A 21,900-nucleotide genomic window follows, 5' to 3' on the forward strand; every position below is an offset into this window, starting at 1 on the left:
AAGTCAAGCTTTGTAAAGATTGGTAATCTTTATACTGATCAACTGTAAGACAAACTTGTATATTAATACTGAGAGCTGAAGATCAATACCAACTCCAGAGTGACTTCATCAGACTCTTAAAAGTCAGGGAGCAAAAACAAGATTTGAAATCAGTTACTGATGCAGCTTGTCTGATATCTAACGGTCTTCAGCCAGAGACATCCTGAGGTCCCAGTAGAACTGACTGCTACAGGAGATCCTTCCTGCCCACGGCCATCAACATTTACAGTACGACTCTTTGAAGTAACCTGTGTAATATGAGCTGTAATAACATTTAATTTTCCTCCTGGGTTTTTGAATTGAACTGAATGCAGAGGCTAGCTGTTCCACAGAGTTGAGCTCTGGATTTACAGAGTACCATAAGTATGGTTAAAAGTATCTGATCTGAGCTGACAGTACGAGTCAGAACTGGGTGGAGTAGTTCAGASAGYAAGACAGMCTCTYTGAACTCTCTTACCCTTAATAAGGTGGAGTTATTAAAAACAAATTAGGAAATGTTAAATTTAACCTTAATATCAACTGGAAGCCAGTAAAGTGTGGCGTGTTGAGCTCCTGTTTGCTTGTATCTGTTAAAACCAGATGGCAGCATTTTGAACCAAAAAAAGAAAAGAAAAGATCTAAGACTGTAGCTTTGTGGTACACCCCGGTTTTCTTGGAATCAGACAAAAATCTCTGATTAGAGAAAAGATTTCATCCATTGGAACAGCACAGAGTTTATGTTCCAGACAGTTTAAGTGGTTATGAGATGGACTAATTTTCTATTAATGCTGCTCTTCATCACCACACAGTGTTGGAATCAAATGGAATTAGTCCTTAATGCCGCAATATTGAACTGATGTTGATGCATTAAAAATAATGAGTAATAAATATGTTAACAAGGTCAATCAATTTCTCTCTTTTTAGTTTTTTGTGCCTGTTGTAAAACATTTTGGTCAATCTTGTTGTTTTCAAGATGATCTATGAATAAACTTGATTAAAATTTTGKCATGAATAAAATGTTTATATTACAAGGGATTATAAGAAAAATCACCTGGCAGTGGCAATTAATTCAATTAGTAACTAATTTTCCTCTCAATTAAAAAATTAGGTAAAAAAAACAATAACTCTACAATAGTAACACCAACTACTCTATAATATATTACTACAGCTTGGAATAAAAGTGCTATGAATATGACAGCAGATACTCAGGTTATTTTAAAAGATAACGAAAGTATTTAAAAMTCTAACAGACTCGGGCTAATTTTGAGTTTTCTGTTCTTATTCAAGTTTAATTTGAAAGAAACAAGAAAACCCATGAARAATTAGACATTGCTTAGAAGTATATCAGCAATGTGATCAGAAATAGAACTGGAGTCTGAAARGAGGAAGAAAATTAAGATAATTATTTGCTTTATAGGTTTTAAAATGGTTCTGAAGAGACTAATTCACTTAATCAATAAACATATTTTTTAATGCCATTGTCCTTCAGGTTGTTCTCATCTTCAGTTGAGGTTTTCCTCTGTGTGCTCCATGTGGTTCTCTGTTATTAAAGCTAAAAGTGTGAAATGTGAGGGGGAAGCTCTCCAGGCCTTCATTAAAYGGCCTAAACCAAGTCAGCCGGAGAGCCAGAAATGGCCCGAGCTGCTTGATGTGAGCCCTGCAGACGTGTGCTGACAGCTGACCTTCTGTTCTTCTGTTAATAATGCAGCTGTGTCCAAGACTTGACCTGGCAGCCCCCGCACTCCTGCGTCCCCCTGGGCGCCCGATGAATCAACACCAACACTAATGGCTTCCTCCTCCCTCTTCATTGCAACAAAAATACAGACAATTATCATTTTATTACAGTCAATTGCTTTTGAAAATTTGCCTGAGAGACAACAAGAGACTAAGCTCTAACCACACTTTGAGGTCTGCTGGAAGACTTCATTCTTCATTGTCAASTAGGGATGTATCAGCACTAAYATCTCYCGATATTAGTGKTTATTTAATATATCGCCATTAGTCCAGTATATTAACATTCGATGTGTATTTCCATCTTGGTGCCATTTGTTTGTGGACAGGACARRAGGAGGTTGGTTATTATGTGACAGAGAGATGCAGCAAAGGATTGTGGGAAGTTTAACAGAAGCAGAGAAGCAGTAGTGAAGTCTGCCATGTGGCTAAGCCTGTCACCAGAAATTCTGCTGGACGATAAAATTGTCCCAGTAATTATTGTGATAAACRATAATGTTGCTTTGAAAAAATTTCAARCAATGCATTGATAATGGCATCATAAAGCATCATAATGCTTTATTTGCCCTGTCAAATACCAATGAACTTTAATTTAGTAAACAACACTTAACACTGGAACTGGAGGATATTCTAAATATCCCAAAAGAAAAAATGAAAACCAGAAATAAAATTGATTATTGATGTCTCTGTAAACAAAACTACCATTCAAAAATATGAATAATCAGAATGGACATTTCTGAGCTYATTTTAATTTATTATGCAATTCATTTGTTAATTCATTTATTGCTTATTGTGACAGAGTTAAGCGAGGCTATTTATTTGAAGGTGTGGTATTGAAATATAGATCATATCTCTTATCAGCAATAACAATAACATTAATATTTGACATCGATATTGGGCCTAATTTTCATATCGGTGCATCCCTACTGTCACCAGGACAGCTCAGAGAAAATGATGGAAACAACATAATATCTGAACACACCATTCATTTATGTTTTAGCAAAAAGAATGGAAATATTTTATTTTAAAAAATTATAAGTCTAATCCCCGTCACAACAGTGAGTCTGATTTTTATAAGATGCCTGTTGACAAAGAACATGAAGGAGTTGGTGAAAATGCCAGACTGAAGGCTACAAACGGTCGTCTCTGGGACAAAACGGTCAGGATGGTTTCTGAAATCCCCTCAGAGGGAAAAGGAGACATTTTCAGTTTCATATTTATATGCACCAAACAGGAGAGGGCAAACKGAGAGGTTGAACATCTGCTGATATGACTTGCTAAGACAGAYGACTGTTGGACTAACATTTGAAAATGCCAAAACATGATTTCAGTTCAAGGCTGTTCATTTTCTGGAAGTCTGGATGGACAAAACGAAGATTTTAATCACCTCTGGAAGTGAAATCAGAATCATGCATGGCACATGCATGGTAAACCAACTGCAATGCAGAGATGTTCACTTCAGGTTTCAGACTCCWGGTTAAAGGTCAAGTCTCTAGAGCTAGAGTCTGAATCAAAGTCAAACTCCGGGCCAAGTCCGAGTTGCAGCCTCAAGGCRGCATGTCTGCTGCCATGATCCAGACACAGCATGTAAGTAGGGACTGAAGGCAAATGTTACTTTAGTAACTGATTAATTGAATAATTTCATTAAAAATTGGCACATCCTGCAAATTTTTTATTGACCTTAAGCATTTTTTCCAGGAAAAAATGCAAAGGGACAGTGGCTGATTTTCAAACCTTTGCAGAGGAAGAYAAGATCAGTTTACATGCAAGTATCAGACTGTGGCCAGAATGAAGAAAATGATGGCCAATTTATGGGTTCATTACTATGAGTKATACTTTTATTACTCTTTATTACAGAGCATCAAAAACATAATATTCTGTTAAAAAAATCATTTAAAAATGTATATGAATAAATTTAATGGGTGATTATTCTATATTTTCACTTTGGTCCACGAGTCACACTTAAAATAATCAGATGTTACTAGATTATGTTAAAAACCTTGTTCTTGCAAATATACCAGCAGAAATATGTATTCCATAATTATAACAGAATAACAGGGAGACATCACACATAAACAGAACGCTTTTTTCCTTCATTTTCACTATTAAAACACAAAAAATGTTTACTAGCCACTTTTGCTTTATTAGCCACCAATTTTATGTCCCAARCTGTAACCTCTCCAGAAGAAAACAAATGAAAGCAGATTATAGACGTTCAGAGGCTGTTTAATGTGCAGCCCGGTGTGGAAAAAGCCAGAGGGAGGAAAATCTCCAACAGACTAACAACACCGTTCATTAAAACTAGATTCTGACAGCAGACTGTACTGGAACGTATCACTGAGTGAATGGAGAGAGAGAGAGAGAGAGAGAGAGACGAGTGACAGCACCGCGCCTGCTGATCAACATCACAAGTGTTGCTTTTCAATTCACTTTAGTGAAAAACAAAGGGGAAGCCGCCTGTCACGAACACATCCTCTGATTACGGAGAGTCTCCTGAGGCTGCTGCCGCGTTGAAAGCGCGCTGCAGGAAACAGAGCAAATAAAGAGCCGCTGCAGTTTCCCCGACATTCAGGGCAGAGAAACCACAGCGGGAGCTTTCAGGGTCGCAGGTTCTGTTTCATCAGTCAGTAGACAGACAGTGATGGATGGAACCAGGAGGATGGTTCACACCAGCCTCCTCTGGCTCTCCACACTGTTGACTGTGAGTCAGAACTTTGTATAACTACACCTRCTCACATCAATGGTTAGGTCTTACCACAGATTCTCATTTAGATTTTGCTTCGGACTTTGACTGGGCCATATTAACACATGGCTATGCAGTGATTCMAACTGTTCCTTTATAGCTCTGGCTGCATACAAACTAAACCTCAGCTCCAGTTCTGTCTTTTGTGGCCTCCAACAGATTATCTTCCTGGATTTTCCTCCTTGAATGATCCAGTCATCCTATCTGCTGAAGAAAACCATCCCCACACCATGATACTGCCACCCCCATGTCTGATGGTGTGGATGGTGTTCTCAGTTTCTTCCACAAAAACGGTTTTGCAAAAAAATGTATCTTAGTTTCCTCTGACCAGAACACCTCCTTCCACATATTTACTGTGTGATGATTAATCGATTAGTCTGATGATTAGTCAATTATTTTGATGATTAGTCGATTATTCTGACAATCAATTAATCATTTAAGTCTTCAAATGAGAAAATACTCTTTTTTTAGCTTAAAATTAGATAATACAGCATTCCTTTAGTGAACGTTTGATCACTTGTAGCATAGGACGCATCATGTGAAAAGCTCAGCCCATTCTGTAGCGTCAGTACAGTTTAGGGTTGTGTGGGGATCTTTTATATTTTAACAACCCAATAATAATTGGATAGCAACTCAGATTATTTTGCAGAGTTTGAAACAGGTGAAGCTAAATCTGTCTCAAGTAGTTCAGGGTGGAACAGATTTACAGACAAAAATCTAACTTTTGTCTGTAMATTTTGATCTCAAATATAAAGTGGATGTATTTTATTGTACCGTTTTGTCTTAGTTACTGCTGAGTGTTTTGTTCTTTCAGCAAGTGGCCTGTTTTAAAGTCTATACTCCCAGACCCTCCTCATTTAGTGATGATTAATTGAACACTAAATTAGTTGACAGTTCAATAATCGTTTCATCACGATTAATGCAAATAATTGTTTCAGCCCCACAGCAAACATAACTTCTTATAGTTTTCCTTACATGTCTTTCTGCTGAGTTCCTTGTGTTGGTCTATTAAATAAAATACAAAGTTAATAGAAAGCTTTTCGAAGGCATGAAAATGCCAATAATAATTTAGTTTGTGTGTGGGGGACTCATCTATAATAGTGCTGATGTTTGATGAAAAAAAAAAAGATGACAGAGAAGAAAGGGGGTTATAATTCAGTTAGTGGGTGATGCGTCTTCCTGTGTGCAAATGCAAAAAAAAAAAAAAGAAGGTGCAACCCTGTGATCTACAAGCTGACAGCCGTGTCAGCATCATCACGGCCTGCAGGATGTGGTTAGGAGCTTCAGATGCTAAGTTTCCATTCAGCTCAGAGAGCCTGGCTGCTGAACCAAACCGGGTTTCAGCGGTCCTCATCATGAAGGGTCCTACGCAAAAACCAGATTCAGCTTCACCTGCTTCAAATTATGTAAAATTAAAAAAAAACTCATATTAAGCTTCTGCTTCTGAATAATCAGAAGCAGAAGCTTCTTTATGAACAGACTGAGGAGGCCTCTGGTCCGGCCAGGGTTCAGGTCCATTTCAGGCCATTTACTTAAATTATGATTCACAATTCAAAACAAATAATATGTCAGAGTATTCTAACATATTGTTGTTTATTTTGTATATTTAAAATATCTTCCAGTTTCAGTGTTCTTTACAAAATTAAAGTTTACTAGACTCTGACAGTGTGAACTTGCATTATTATGCCATTGTCATTATATTACTTCAAAATGATGTCAAAGCAACAGTGTCATTGTTTATTGTAATGATTACTTGGTCAATTTATCGTCCAGCAGGACGTGTCATCATGACAGGCCGACTCAGTCGTCACGTTGCTCTGTACAGCAACGGCCAACTAAAAGCTCGGTGCCACTGAAGCCTTGATGTCTGCAGTCGCAGGTTGAACACCTGAGAGAAAGCAGAAGCAGAGGTCAAAGTGCCGGTTTAAAGAGCAGGAATCAGGGCTAGCTGTGACTGACGGCATGCGAGACGCTCATCACTGACCTAATGCACTGATCTGTCTCTCCGAGCCCGTTGCTAGGTTACCACGTTCCCGAGCACACAGCTATAAGAGCGCTTTGTGTGCCCAAACAGCCAGACCCGAGCTGGCAGAGCGGGGKTGGGGGTGCGATGCAGCGGGTGGGCTGATTTAAGGGCCCATAGAGAATCAAATACAAAAAAGTGGAATATAAATGACATGTTGGAGCCGGAGGGCGCAGCCTGACCATGACGCTGAGAATCAGGAAAGATGCAACTACTTGTCCCAGAGRGCAGACTGACCTGCAGCTCCAGGAAATACTCTGATCCAGTAGAGTATTATAGACATGGCATTTTTACAGGGASGCTCCAACACCCAGCATGAACAAGCTGGGAAAACCCCAAAAGTACATCAGCTCTGGACAAAAGAAAATAATGATTTCCGTTATTCTTTTAGTTATTCTTTAATTACTTCATAAGGTAACACTTTATTTAAAGGTGTGYGCACAATACTGACAAGACAGTGTCATAAACATGACATAACAGCTGTTATGAACATAAAGGAGTCTTTTTCAATGTTTATGGCTATTGTCATTATGTGTCATTTGGAAAATAATGACACTTTTAACAGGGCCGGCCCAAARCATAAGCAAATTAAGCACCYAGGGCGCCGATCTCCCAAAATTCAGGAAATCTGCATGAACAAATGTATCATATATGATACATGCATATAGGATATAATGTAAACTGTCAGAGATGTTCAGACAGTGCTGAACAGTGAGCAGGTGTGTGAATGATCTAATCATCTGAGTGTTGATTATAGCAATGCCCCAAAACCAAATACCCCACCGAGAGAAAGCATGAGGCGACAGTGGAGAGAAACAACTTCCCTTTAACACCCTCATRTGGCTGGGACTGCAGAGGACAGAAGAGGTTCAGAGGTGTTTGAAGTAGCCACCCTCTCATTTCTTCTGTTGTTGCCATGGTGACTGCTTGTAGGTGGAGCCTCTGTAAAGATGGCGGCGGTCACTGTATTGTGGTGGGATGCTTGGCCAGGCCTGAACATGGCTGCATGTTCGCAGTTCCATAGAGTGTGAGGATGATCAACAGGTGTGTGTTGAACATACATCCAAAGTGAAACAGAATTGCTCATGTGGTTTACTTTCCAACTGCTCTGAACCGACAAGGAATCAAGACAAATGTAGCAGAAGCTTGTCAACAAAAAGCCCAGAAAAGAAAATCCTGATTTCTCTGTTGGGCTGACATCAGACACCAGAGAAGAAATATGTCAGCATCAGAAAAAGATCCACAGCTGTGCCGATTCAGGATTTGATATCAACGATTTCAGGTTTCAGAAATACGTGATTTATGATAGGTAAATTATAAAGTCCAGGAAAGTCATAAACTGTACTTTTCTGGAGGACCGGCCGTACGTCAAACCACGCTTATATTCAACTACTTAAGGAGTTTGTCATTATTGCAGTTTCCCACATATTAAATAGCAAAAAACAAACTACGGTAACCTGAAAGTGAACACTTTTGTGATTATAACAGGAGTTAGAGCTGACCTCCATCCAGAGAAAGCATTAGGTGAGGTAAGGCAACATAACATTTTCTATGCAACTTTTTCCACAACTCTTGGTCAGATTAAAACACGTCTGGAAACAAATGTATTTATTTTTTTCCTCCCATTGTCTTCAGAAAACCTAAACGTCTTCCATGTTGGCAGYGGCTGTAAACACTTAAGTTTAGCTTTACAAGGACTGGGAAAAGGGAATCAGCTCCAGTCAGTAATGAAAGCTTGAGGAAGAAAGAGCTCAAATAACATGGCAACATCTTTACTGCCTGGCGGCAGCATGAGGCGGTGAGAGCTCTCTGGTCTGTATATGAACATGCAGACTTTTTATGGACTGTTTACAATAAAATCAAGCTCATTTGAAGGAACTATAATTTTCCGAATCTGTTATTATATTTATAACAACGTACTGTGATGACCTGTCACTTCATTTGTTTATATGCTTAGGTAAGTTTTGTTTCTGTTGAAGAGCAGAATTTAGACCCATAAACTCCCAAAATAGAATCAAACCAGAGGCTAAACTCCCTCATGTGTCCTGAAAACAGCCTCCAGTGAGCAGAAAACTTACTAAAACTGTGCTCTCAGTTTCCGTCAGCGCCCCCACTGGGATGACGCGTTGCACYTTTGGCATGGTTTCACAGATTGTTTGCTTCCTGTGCTCAGGTGGGGTGACACGAAGGATCCTCAGACTGTATCACTACGGCTATATTTATATATCTATAAAAAGCAGAGCCTCTAATTATAGCAGTTGTGGGCCTGAGAGATGGGGCCGTATCTAATTTGTCTCCTGCTGTTTACTCTTTTGTTTTCACCAAGGCTACAGAAGCAGCAGGGCGGGCGGGTGGTCRCCTTTAAAGTTAGTCAATAAATTACTGTGAACTGGAGCGGCATGACGACAGCCAGTCAGCTTCCAGGACTACATGCTGAATGACATTTATTGGATTCTATCACAAAACCCAATAAAAAGCTTTATTTCCGAATAAAAACAAAGGCAAAATGCATACGTCTTTTTTTTTTTTTTTTACTTATGATTTTTATTTTCTTCGTAAAAAAAACAAAACAAAAAAAAAAAAAACATATACAGCTCTGGAAAAAAATTAGAGATCACTTAAGATGATCAGTTTCTCTGATTTGACTTTTTACACTTATATGTCTGAGTAAAATGAATATTATTCTTTTATTTCTATGAACTACTGACAACATGTCTCCAAAATTCCAAGCAAAATTTAGTTTTATTTATTTGCAGAAAATGTGAAATGGTCAAAATAACAAAAAAGCTGCAGTGCATTCAGATCTCAAATAATGCAAAGAAACAAGTTGATATTCATTTAGAAACAACAATACTAATGTCTGAACTCAGGAAGAATTCAGAAACAATATTTGGTAGRAGAACCASGAGGTTTTAAGTGCAGCGGGCTCTTCATTATTTTTCAGAGCTGTATGTATATAAAAAGGAAAAATAGAACAGAGTGATATCMGATCTTATTACAATCTAAAGTTTGTGTATTAAAACTGATAGGATAGAAACAAAAGAAGCTGAAAAGAAAATGAAATTTACTACGAAGGTGAACCAAAAGCTACCAAATCCTTAGGAAATTTAATTGATAGAATTTGTCGTTTTTCCAMTCAGTAAAGACAATTTAATAAGAACAAGCAGCTGCATGAAAAGTTGCAGGAAGAGTTACATTGATAGAAAAATAAGTTTGTGGTAATCGGATCATGTTGCCTTCCTCCTGGAAGCGTCACATAAATACTGCGTATGTGGCTGAGTGCAAAACACAAATCACTACTACAGTTTTTGCAAGAATTTAAGGGCATTATTTCAAGTGTTTTGAAGTTGARAAAATGGAATCAYCTAACAGGGCTGCAACTAATGTTTATTTTAGTTATTTGATCATTCTGATAATTATTTGGTTTAAAATGSTGCAGCTTTTTTATTTAACCACCCRAGTCTTTTTTGTGTAATATTAAAACTACATTAAAAAACTACAAATAAATAATTCAGTTTCTTTTATATATAATAAAAGGAACATTTTATGACCTAAAATGCAGAAACACAGAATATTCACAGAGTTTCTCAGCCAAATTCAGTGCAGTCGACTTATTATGCACTTCTGCTTCCAAAGTTCACACTTTGATCACTAGACAGGCTTCAAAACACGTTGGAAGCAGCTTCATATGAAGCATATRTATAAAGCAACATTGAAGAATTCCCCCCTGGCTGCCAGAACAACACAGCCATGAAGCTAACGAGGGACGTATGATGTTATCGGCATAGTATCGGCAWCGGCAGATATTAGCTGTAAAATTTAATAYGGGACATCAGCCATTCCATCAAAAATAACTCACAGACATAAATGGTGTTTTTATATGACAAACCAGTGACAATGATGCCTGAAGCACAGAACGTCAAATTTGTGTTGTCATTGTCTTAGAGAAAGCAGATGTCATTAATAAATTTGACATTRAACATAATGCAAGTTGAAAGTGTTACATCATTTTCAGCCTGCTTTTTAGAGTTTAAATTTGGTAGCAGGCTAAACTGACAAAGATAATGCAGTATTTTAATTCCACAGTAGGTGGGGACAGGAAAGAAATATTGGTGTTGGCATCTGTTATCGATGCCAACACCAATAATCTAACATCGTGAGTCCCTATAGCTAACTAGCTTCACTAGTGCATGGGGTTCAAAGTTTAACAGTATGAGTGAGCAAATGAAAATAAGCCTAATAGATCTTGGAACTGTTAGATGTTCAGGGAACATCAGGGGAGGAAGAAGYGTTTCTGTGTTCTCTGGCTGAAGAGCGGCAGTCGTGTGCGGGGCAAAGACAACCCGTGGTGGACTGGACGACCCAGCTGAGAGTCAGACGTGGTTTCTGCGCTGTGGTCAAGTTCATCTCTTTGTTTACCAAATTGAGTCAACAACCTGGAAGCTCAGAAGTTTGCAGTTTTATTTAYAGGCCACAGCAGTGAAACGGCACAAGTTTCTGATTTCCTTTTTGAAAAAAATGTTGAAAACTATAGCTTTGCAGCAGAAAATGGTTGTGCTGTTTGTTTTTTGCCTCATTTCTGGCTCACTCCTAGGATTCAGTTTCTCTATTTTTTTCTGCTTCTGCAGCATTCTTAAAATAAACAAGGAAGCCATTGTGTTATTTGTCCCCTCCATTCCAAGTCTTGTCGCCATCGCTCTTTGGAAGCAGCATGCACACASAAATGTGAGCCTTTTCTTTTCTACACTTGTATGGAAATGTTACAACCAAGCCAAACATGTTTGTTTTTATCTCCAAGTGATAAATTGTGGTCTGAAATCCCTCCTGAGTGGATGAACTGTACATCATCTGTAATTAAAGTTTGGTGAGAAATAGCTTGTGGGGCTGCATAGACCGAAATGATCCGAGTCAAGTCTGGGCCTGAATCTCAGGGGTGACCAAGATGGAGTCCCCCCCCCCATACAGGCTACATACTGCGGCGACCTAAATCAGCATTAAATCCTGCTGGGACGTTCATTAAGCTGCTGCTGTAGCCCCTGGGGACYGTAGGCGGCATATGGCTGCAGCCCCACCCCAATTAGAATTAAAGCCACAGTACCACTAAACCTCCAACATGTGGGAGGCTGATGGAGGCTGTGGCTGATTACCGACAGGCCGAAATGCTCTCGTGTTGGTGCTTAACTGTGGTGAACCACTCTGTAGCCCTGTGTGGTGTAACTGGTAAATGAACCTTAATGACAAAGCAGAGAGTGAACAGAGACAGTTTGGACCAAAGCGTCTGCTGCATTCAGGAAGCTGAACCTCAGTCACAACATCTGCTCAGATGACCTTACTGTGACCCTGAAATTTTAAGAGYTCTCCTTCAGTCAGGAGGCCTTTCCCTCCTTAAGGAAAGTTGGTTTTAAAATTGTGATGAAATAAATAACTGAAGAAAAAATGAACCCATAAGAATCATCAGAGGAAGCAGCAGAGAAGGGATCAAATGCACTGACTGAACTGATCATGTGACCTTCTCTACAGCAGCAGAGGTCAGTGTGAAAAGTGTCAGGGATGAAACTAACAATTATTTTAATAATTGATTACTCTGATGATTTAAAAACATTCTTTCTGCTGATTCTTCATGTAACCACTTAAGATTTTTTTTATACAATATGTCTATGAAATCTCAGCTGTCTGCAGACAGTTTGTGCAGACGGTTTGAACACACACAGTATGCCTGAGTATGTGAGAGTTGTAAAGGTGATCCAATGTAGTCCAGGTTTCCCACAAACTGAAGTGACCCTTTTGTTTACTGGACATTAGAAACRACAAACTTTGTTGTCATTAGCGACTGATGGTTTGCTAGTGTTGGTATTTCCATCCTGCTCATCATAAAACATTTGAATCTCATCAGTCAGCATCTGTCTCTTCTCTAAAAATAGACAAGATCAATGATAAAAATCAAACCCATCATCTCATCAGAAACACCTCAAATGAACCCAAAAGCACAGTAGTGGAGAGGTGATGATGAGGACCAGGAGCTTCTCTGTATTCTGAAGCAGATGTCCACAACGTTATCGATGTGAAAGATCAGAAACTCTAAGCAGCAGCAAACCAACAACAGAACAGCTGAARAATCTCAGAGGGAGTCGCCACCCAAACGGCGGCGTGTTCCCTGCTGATCTCAGAAGTTAGCATGGAAGATAACGGCAGTGACGCAAAGAGAACACGGAGCGCCTCCACTTTACAAGGAAGCGTCTGCCATCTCCTGCCTGTGTTAAAGGGAGGGCGGGTTGAGAGGGTAACACAGGAAGAGGTTAGGGAGCTGCACCATCTGCACAGTCACACACCAACATGAGCCTCACACCGCCACTTACAGCCTGGATGCTACCCAGAAACACAGGCGGAGCTCTGCAGCAGCCGGCTGTTTGTGAGCTGTAGCTGAACTCTAAACACTCTCAGTCCAACAGCAGTTAAATCAGCACCAGCAGATGACACACTCCACAAACATCCAACCTCAGCTGGCTGAGTGCTTTGCTTTCTGCAGGACAACCTTCCTGCGTTTCGGGCGACGCTGGGGATTCAAAGACACACCGCTGACCTGGGTGTGTTTCCCTCCTGACAGAGTCGGGAGTAAAAACTGGATCAAATCCTTCTCTGTGGATGTGCAGGTTGAACTCAGGTGGAACCTTTCCTCTGTTGTGTTGGACAGAAACATWAAGGCTGTTGCTCCAAACAAATCTGCTGCAACTGAGTGAGGATCATAGGCTGCCTCGTTTCACATGGCTGTTTGTGTCGGCGTACAGCTGGACAGATGAGCGAGTTTCATCCTCAGGAACCTGAAGGTGTCAGGAAGCTGCACCAGCCCTGTGGAGCGCCACAAAGCTCCCCCTGATATCTCGCCTGATTCCTTTTCATTTTTCCATGATGTCACAAAAGGTGTGGCCTTAAAATACATCCAGCAGTGGGCCTTCACTGGCCTCAGCAGCTGGAAATGAGCCCACAGGCTGATGACATCATCGCCTGGCCTTTCCAGAGGCAGTGCTGTCCAAACCTTTAGCAGCTTGTTAAAAGAACACTAAAACGCAAAAATAATTTGATCGCGTTTTCACTTGCGCAACAATAAAATAAACACAATATTGTAATGAAAGCTCATTATTAATAGAAAGTAGAGAATAAATTATTGCAAGTTCCCCCCAAAAAAGGGCTTGCCTTAATAAAACAAAGGCGGACAGTTTCCTAATTTCTTGGATACAGTCTGGTAATGTTTAGTCTATTCCCCAACTTGCTGTTTTTGCTATTTGCACCATTTTTTATTTAGATTCTATTTATGGTGGTGGCAGAATTATTTTTCCTTCCTTCCTGCTCCTGTTTCTGGTTTGTCCAGCTTTCATATTAAAAGCCTTCCCACTTCACAGATATCAGACATAACTGCACAATAAATTTTACAAACATACTTTTCAAAACAGGTGAAAATGACTGAGCTCGTTCCGTCTCTCYTTCGATAGCCGTAGTTAGCAAAGAMAGAAATAATCTTTGTGACTTTGTTCCACCCAGAGCCAGCATGCAGTGACAGCCATATAATGAGTCTGGAGGAACAGGAAGGTGTCAGCAGACAGATCAKTTCAGTTCATGTTGGGGGAGAGAGACGGCAGCACATGAAAAAGCCATACTCTGTGACTGTATAATGTTGCTTAACAAGGTTCATTAGTGTTGCTCTTTCTGCATCTCGGTACCATGAGGCAAACTGGGTTACAACAATAGCGACACACGGGCCTGGAGCTGCTAACATCCAGYTAATGCTGAGCCAGTGTGTGTTGGTAGAATCACCAGGCCTGGGATGAAACCAGGATAATTACCTGCTGATTTTCTCCTGCGCGCAGCGGAAACTCTCAGAGACACAGAGAAGCGTCTGAGTCGTACAAGATGATTGGAATCTGTGACTCATTTGATGCTTCTCACCAGCTTTGCTACAATGCAGCCCACGCATGCACGCACACACACACACACGCACACACACACACACACACGTGGGCCCGGGTTCCCACAGAAGGGCTGCATTTGATGTGCTAACGCTGCAAAGCCCCGCTAGGCTTCTTCTGTCACACGTCTTTCCTTTCGCTGTGGCACGGCGGAGGCCGGCGCTCTGAAAAAGGTTGAATCACACCCAGAATGGTGACTGGCCCACACTGTACCACCGCTCACAGACATGCACGCACACACACATACACACACACAGGAAATACACCGCATCATAAATACACCTTCTGAGAGTGGAAGACGGAGCTGGAACCCCTCCATCAAGTTACTCACTCAGTTCCAATTCCTATCACCACGATGAATTCTCCCAAGAATTATTGCAATAAATTCCATTGCTTTGCTTGGTCTCAAAGCAAATGTTAGTTGCTTTGAGACCATGCTCAGTAATAGTAAATTAATTAATGATAACTATATTATTATCATTAACTAAAAAATTGTCTGGGRTTTTTCGACTGTTTTGGGGTCATGTTGATGAGCTGAAACCAAAAATCACATTRGTTYTGCTCAATCAGGTCAACTTTCTGAACTATGGAGCAACATGAGCATCAAAATGCATGACTTGTTCTCACATCTGGAGAATCTGATCAATGATGAGCAGGAGGAGAGATTCCATCAGGACAGAAAAGAGATGGAGAATTTTGCACAATGAAGACGAAATGTTCAATTTGAATGTACTTACACGTATTAGTGTTTATTATTCAATTTACAGAAATCCAAGTTTGTAACATTTAATTAATACATTCTGTTAGAATTTTTTTTTTCTCCTAAAACCTTTTTTGGATGAGAAATATTAACGGAAATGAACTGATGATGTCACAAAAATCTAATCCATTTAGTCAGAAGATCAGATTTCAGAAGTCAAATTAGAATAAAAACCTGATTGAGAAAAATGTATCATTTTTGAATTCAGTGGTGAAAAATAATCCTAATTCAGTTGAAAAAACAAAGACAGCTTCCAAAAATATATTTTTGTAGCCCAGTGTTATTGGTCTGTGTTCTCTTAAAGACCAATACATTTTTGTAGAGGGCAGTTAACCAGAAGAGATTTTAAATATCCAAAATAAAACATAACAACCAAAAACAAGACAAAAAAATGGAAAAAAAATCCCTTCTTACAACCAAAATCATRAATAAAATGGATAATGATTTCTGTTTTGCATTAATAAATTATTCTTATTTTTAGGATACGGCACCAGAACTGGCTACAGCCCAGGGAGCCACCACCTTCTAGATCCGGCCCTGTTTAGACCTGACATTTACGGAGCAGAGCAGAGTCAGGATTGCAGCCTGGTGTTCTACGTTGTGATTAGTATGGGTGGGAATTATCGTACCGTTTAGAAATTTCTTGAGAATTTTGATGCATCATTGTCAATAAGGTTTAAAACCTTCCGAAACTATCTGTGCTGTTAGTTTGACTACTTTCTCCACCTTTTGATAAATGGGAGTAGCAATGAATATCTATATCTCTGAATATATGATGAAATGGAGTTATTGTGTGCAGCTTAGTGATACAAATCATACTTTATGTGACTAGTRTCCTAAAGAAAAGGAATGGAGTGTTTTTTAGGARCAGTATTTGTGTGGTTATGATTGCTGCCATGCAGGAAGAAAGATAGTTCTTATCATCACTTTTACCGTCATCGCAACAGTACCATAAAATCCTATGATAAAGCTTTAAGTCCATRTCGCCCGTTCCTGGTTATCAGTGTCGAATTACAGTAGCTCAATAGAATTCAAATAATGTCCAGATCAGAGGGAGCTTGTAATGTCCACACAGATTTCCAATAATTAAAGTCTGCACTTTGTGTTCCAAGGGAGCATTAACCACAATCACAGAGCATTCGCTCTGAGAACACACTACCCTGTTCCCTCAAAGAGATTTGGATCATTTTCCTCTCTGCTTCCGTTTATTCCTCAGACTGGCTTTTATCTGGTGAGGAAGTCAGGCTGGACGGGAGCTAAGGATGAGATCCAGACAACCTGCGGTAGAGGAGGGATGGAGCGCRTTGCTCTCTGCTGACCTCACATCAGGTCTCCGGACAAGCGGGACAGGTTGACCTTACTGACCTTTTCCAAAGGCAGCAGGAAAACATGGAGCTCCAGGTCACAAAGRAATACAGCCTGAGCTTTTAGCTGCTTGCATCTGCYGACCTGTGAGTGGAACCCCGTGAAAGCCWCTTCAGTAAGAGGAACTAACCTTTTGTGAAGCACAGCCTCCTCAAACACACTAATGTCCAACAGGTACGGAGGGAGCAGCAAGCCAACAATCTCTGACATCCCTTTAAAAAAATAACAGACTCTCTCCAGAAGGAGCGGCGTGACCGTCTGCTGCTGCTCGCCGTATCAGTCACACTTCCACACAGACATGGCAACAAACATGTCTGGCTCTCTGGATGGTGTGCGTATATGTGTGTGTGTTAAGAGTCATCATACCTCTGGTTTATGCGCCGTATCAGGATCTTTATTTCSTCCACATTGCTTTGTGCACCGCCAAAAAAAAAAACACACAGGCCCTGTGGAGCAGAGGAGATCAATTATTCATCACTGCATTCAATAAAATATGAAAAATCATCTGCTTGTGCCAGTAGCAGCCACTCGTCGCTTCTTTGTGAAAATGGAACGTGCTAGTTTCTTTTTGCCCCAGAATGCTTTGGGAAGGCCGGGGCCAGTCGGAGCCGCTGCTCCAGCCTTGTATCGGTGGATTACAGCGTTTCCAGGTTACACAGGAGAAGAAAGACATGGAAGCTCAGTGAAGGCAGATTAGAGCAGCTGGGATGAATAATCCCATCCACAGGGGAGAATAAAAAAAAATCCCAGCAACATGGAAACATGTCAGCACCAATGAGGCTGCYGGRTTTCATCTGGTAAACAACAGGTAGCAGCASAGCATGCACCGGTTGCCAGCATGTTAAAACCTCGTCCAATATACGAAAAGATCAGTGCAACATGGTGCGCACCACGACAGCAGTTTATTCATCACTGAAGAGGAGACGGAGAAGAGAGCATTTCRAAAAACAATATTAAAGTTTATGCTTTTTTTCACTAACGTCCTACCTGGAGGTAGTGCCCGTTTCCCTGTGTGAGCCAATGATGAATGTATTTTGAAGGACATGTTTTTTACAGACTTCATAATCTGTTTTATTTGTTTTTGGTGTATTTATTTTGGATATTTAAAATGTGCAAATATCTTTTCACTTGAAGTAAAAGAAACTTACAAGTAACATTTCAGCAAAATAAAACCTTGTTTTAAGACAATAATTATGTAATATAAAAAGTAGTTCCACTGGCAGATCATTTCACTTATATCATCAGAAAAATGTTTTGATCAATATTGAAGAATTATGGACTTAAAACCTCCTATATGTTTTTGCAGTGTGGTTGGTTTGCCCAGCGCCTCTATCCTGGCCTCATCCGTAAAAAGAGACATTGGGTCAAAAGTCTCGTGGTTCATTCAGGTACAACGTTGCAACCTTCTGTCGTGCTGCTACGTAGTTCTACGTGGTCAGAGGAGTTTTAATTTTTCCGACATTAGTTTGATCCGACTCCTGACAATCAGGGAAATTTACTGGGACAGACTTCTGGGARGAAGTTCAGTGTTTTGCACAATCCTTTGAGTGATAAAGAAACTGAAACTACACTTAGGGATGCAGCTCTGAYGCATTTTGAGCTTCAAAAATGTAGTGAAAGTGACTTAAGTATCCCACTGTGTTCTGGAAAGAGTTTCAATCAGAATGAGAATCAAATGTTTATTATGTAATCTGTATTCCAGTGTAACTTGTACACAYATTATTCTCCAAAAAGCTTAAGCTTTGAGTTAATTTTTGAGTCTATTCCGGTCCAGCAGGATCCCTGACTGCTTTCACAAACTCCCTGGAACAAAACGGCAGAAAAAAAAGGAAATTTATGATGTGCACACATGGCAACTTTTGTTCAGAAGATAAAGTTTTCAGCCGCTGCCAGCTGACAGGGCACAGTGGASATATTGTATGGCAGGAGGGCCAGGGTCAACTGCACAGCCTGCCACCCAGCTGACCTTTATTTACAAAAGATGCGTTGTCACTGCTGCCAAAAATGCTCAAAGTCATTAGCCACCGATTTGACTTTAAAGCTCAGCGTYGCTAATCTAATTTAATCTGCCTCTGTAGATTCACAGTTAGCCGGAGCAGAGCATTAATGGAGGCGAGATTACGAGCAGGCTTTGCTGTAAAGCAGCAGCAGACACCTGCACAGCACAGCACAGCTCATGAAAGAGTCTTTCACATGAGTTCTTCCTGTTTCTGGCTGAATGATGCAGAAGCATACAAGAAAGGCCAGAGGAACTCACTCACACTCAGGACATGAGAGAGAGAGAAAACACAGAAATAATGAGGACAACAGGATGAGGTGGTGTGAATTTGGTTTGACAAGTTTCCTCTGCAGACTGTGGTGAAGCGTTCTCACATATAGGAACGGCATCAGACATGTGGACTGCAGAGTGACAAACGCCACAGCAGAGTCGTCTGAAAGCTTTCCAGACTTTACAAAATAAAATATGAAAGGTGTAGCACACATCAACCTGACAATTGCCTTCCTATGCAATTCCACTCGATTCTCATCTCCCTTCAGTTTGCCATCTGGGCTTTCTTCCATTGACATGGATTTCTATTATAGATTTACATTTTTACAAGGCCAATCAGCAAACAGGARAAGTTGTGATCGATGACGCTGCTTTTTTAGAATTGTACTCTGCTTGTAGTTTTAGCAACAGCAGCAATGAAATTGACCAAAGCCGTTAAGTYCATGTTGGTCAAGCTTATAAATATTGAATTAACAGTAACAACCGCTTCGTTCAGCTSTGCACTTTTCACAGTGGAGAATGATTGTTGATGTCTCAGGCCATTTCTCACCACAATGAGCTGTTTTTACCAAGCTATGCRTACATTTGTAGTCAGTCTAAGGGCTCAAAACATGAAAGGCAACATCAGTTCCTCTCTTGCTTGATGAGGCGACAATTTCCTGCCCTCTTCAAGAGAAGCTACCGGCAAAACCAGTGCATATAAAATTTGGAGCTGGTACACAGGGGCTAGTGATGCAACACAAGAAAGTTGAAAAGGATGTCACTGCTGTCACCATCATGTCCCATATGTTTGGCAGAACCCACCACCGTTCCCCGACTGTTGAGCCCACAGCACGTTCGCTTCCAGTACCTCTGCATGGTGAAATACACCTGAGTATGTAGGGGCCTTTAGAGATCATTGATGAGCAAATAGCATCATAAAAACCAAGGAAGGCAGCAGGCGGGTCAGAATGGAAGATGTSGAGAAGCTTAAAGTCAAAATCCAAAGCTCTGACCGTCTCCCAGGGTTCTGTCCAATCCATCATCTGGACATGGAGAGAGGAAGGAGCAACTGGAGANAGGATGTCACTGCTGTCACCATCATGTCCCATATGTTTGGCAGAACCCACCACCGTTCCCCGACTGTTGAGCCCACAGCACGTTCGCTTCCAGTACCTCTGCATGGTGAAATACACCTGAGTATGTAGGGGCCTTTAGAGATCATTGATGAGCAAATAGCATCATAAAAACCAAGGAAGGCAGCAGGCGGGTCAGAATGGAAGATGTGGAGAAGCTTAAAGTCAAAATCCAAAGCTCTGACCGTCTCCCAGGGTTCTGTCCAATCCATCATCTGGACATGGAGAGAGGAAGGAGCAACTGGAGAYCTACCACAGCAAGGACCTCCACCTCAACTGAAGCACTGAGCGTGGAAAACACTAGCCTGTATGTAAAACTCTTAGTGGTGGGAAAACTATCGCCACTAAGATAGTGAACACTTCACCCCCAATCCTGAACACTTCACCCCCCTGATAAAGCATGGTAGGGGCAGCTTCAGGCTGTGGGGYGGCTTTTCTTTAGCAGGGATATTGGTCTGAACTAGAAACAGGTGAGTCCTGGAAGAAAATCTGTGAGGCAGGAAAATATTTGAGACTGCAAAGGAGGTTCACAATCCAGTGGGAAGCATTTTAAAATGGCCTAGTTAAAGTCCACACCCAAATCCAATTAGAGGGCCTGAATAAAAATATAGAAAAGCCTCATAAAAACAACAATAAAAAAAGATAATCATCATCCATTTCCTCTCACTTCACAATCATACACTGAAGTTGAACATTAGGATACTGTTCTTATTCAGAGGCTTTTAGCTTCAGTGATTGAAGTCTTCATTAGCATTAGAAAAGCTTCGCTGTTATTTGTCTGCTTCACGCCTGACACCGTGTCGGTCYGGACAGACATGGTGAGAGGCCACTGCGCCRACTCCTTTCAGAAGCAGACCCCTCTGGTTAAACATAAAGGCAGAGCAGCTGCGGGTTTATAGTTCTTCAGCCTCAGAGCCGTCACAAGGCAGTCCACACCACAACAAGCCGTCTCATTCTGCCCTGCTGCAGATCCAGTCAGATGTGTGGGCTGCTCAAGTGGCTGAACACAGCAGGACTCAGAGAAAAGAGCCCAGACTCTAGGTGTTGAGGGGCCAACAGGTTCCAACCATTTTCATTTTATAAAGTCACCAAGTAGTACAAGAATTTCAATGACGTTTAGATACATTTGATATATGAAAGGTGGATTACCTGGTCTTTTCTGTGTTAAAAAAAATTACGTTTATCAAAAACATTTTTTTTTCCTGGCAAAACATTGAGTCAGCAAGGCAAACTTTATTGGAGTGGGGGTTTCTAGCAAACAGAAAGAATAAAATGACTTAGTCACTGTTTTTTTTTTTTATCCCGACCTTAAACCAGATTGGACATCTGGTGTTCAGAACTGTGTGGTAGATGATGGTTTGCTACAACCTCGGTTTGTTTAACCATTCCAAAACCAGCGTTTGAGAAGTAGCCCAAAGCTTTTCAGATGGAGCCAATGTTCCAGAGAAACGAATCAGTCATCTGAATTCCTGGAGGMAGAATTAACGGGGAAACATTTCAGTCACAAGATGAGCTGCAACTTCTGCATTTCTGTAATCTGACGGAAAAGTGAGTCACTAATAACTGAATAAGCTCTTTGTAAAACACTTGCTTATCAAGCACTGGTGCAACATTTCTTTATAATATGTGAGCAACACTGAATCTCTTATGTGTAAACAATAACCTAAAACTTTAATATGACAGTTCATCATTCAGCCAACTCTGTAGCCAGTCTGTCAGACAACAGCAGCAGAGAGACCCATATGAAAATTTGAGATCGCCATTTGATATTAATAGTGCTGCTCTGGCTGATAAAATGTATTTAGCAATATTACATATTTATTTCAGTTCCTCCAGGATGTTACAATGTTTTTTGGGACTTTTGCGGCCTAAAATGACTCATTCTGTGGCACATTTTTCATAAAGTGAATTTTGT

At 40.6% G+C, this 21,900-nt stretch overlaps 1 protein-coding gene across 4 annotated transcripts in view; it reads right to left on the bottom strand.

The window, feature by feature from the left end:
* The window catches only part of fynb (FYN proto-oncogene, Src family tyrosine kinase b), an 84,379-nt gene that overhangs the window by 44,374 nt on the left and 18,105 nt on the right, over positions 1 to 21,900 (bottom strand). For 3 of the 4 annotated variants that reach the window (XM_008398535.2, XM_008398532.2, XM_008398533.2), the window contains exon 2: positions 16,968 to 17,047. The exons of the other annotated variant lie outside the window; for it this stretch is intronic. The gene's annotated coding sequence lies outside the window, so the exon portion shown is untranslated. The remainder of the gene's footprint in view (positions 1 to 16,967; positions 17,048 to 21,900) is intronic. 4 annotated transcript variants of the gene reach the window in all.

This window comes from Poecilia reticulata, linkage group LG21 (assembly GCF_000633615.1).
Source record: "Poecilia reticulata strain Guanapo linkage group LG21, Guppy_female_1.0+MT, whole genome shotgun sequence".
Classification (NCBI taxonomy): domain Eukaryota; kingdom Metazoa; phylum Chordata; class Actinopteri; order Cyprinodontiformes; family Poeciliidae; genus Poecilia; species Poecilia reticulata.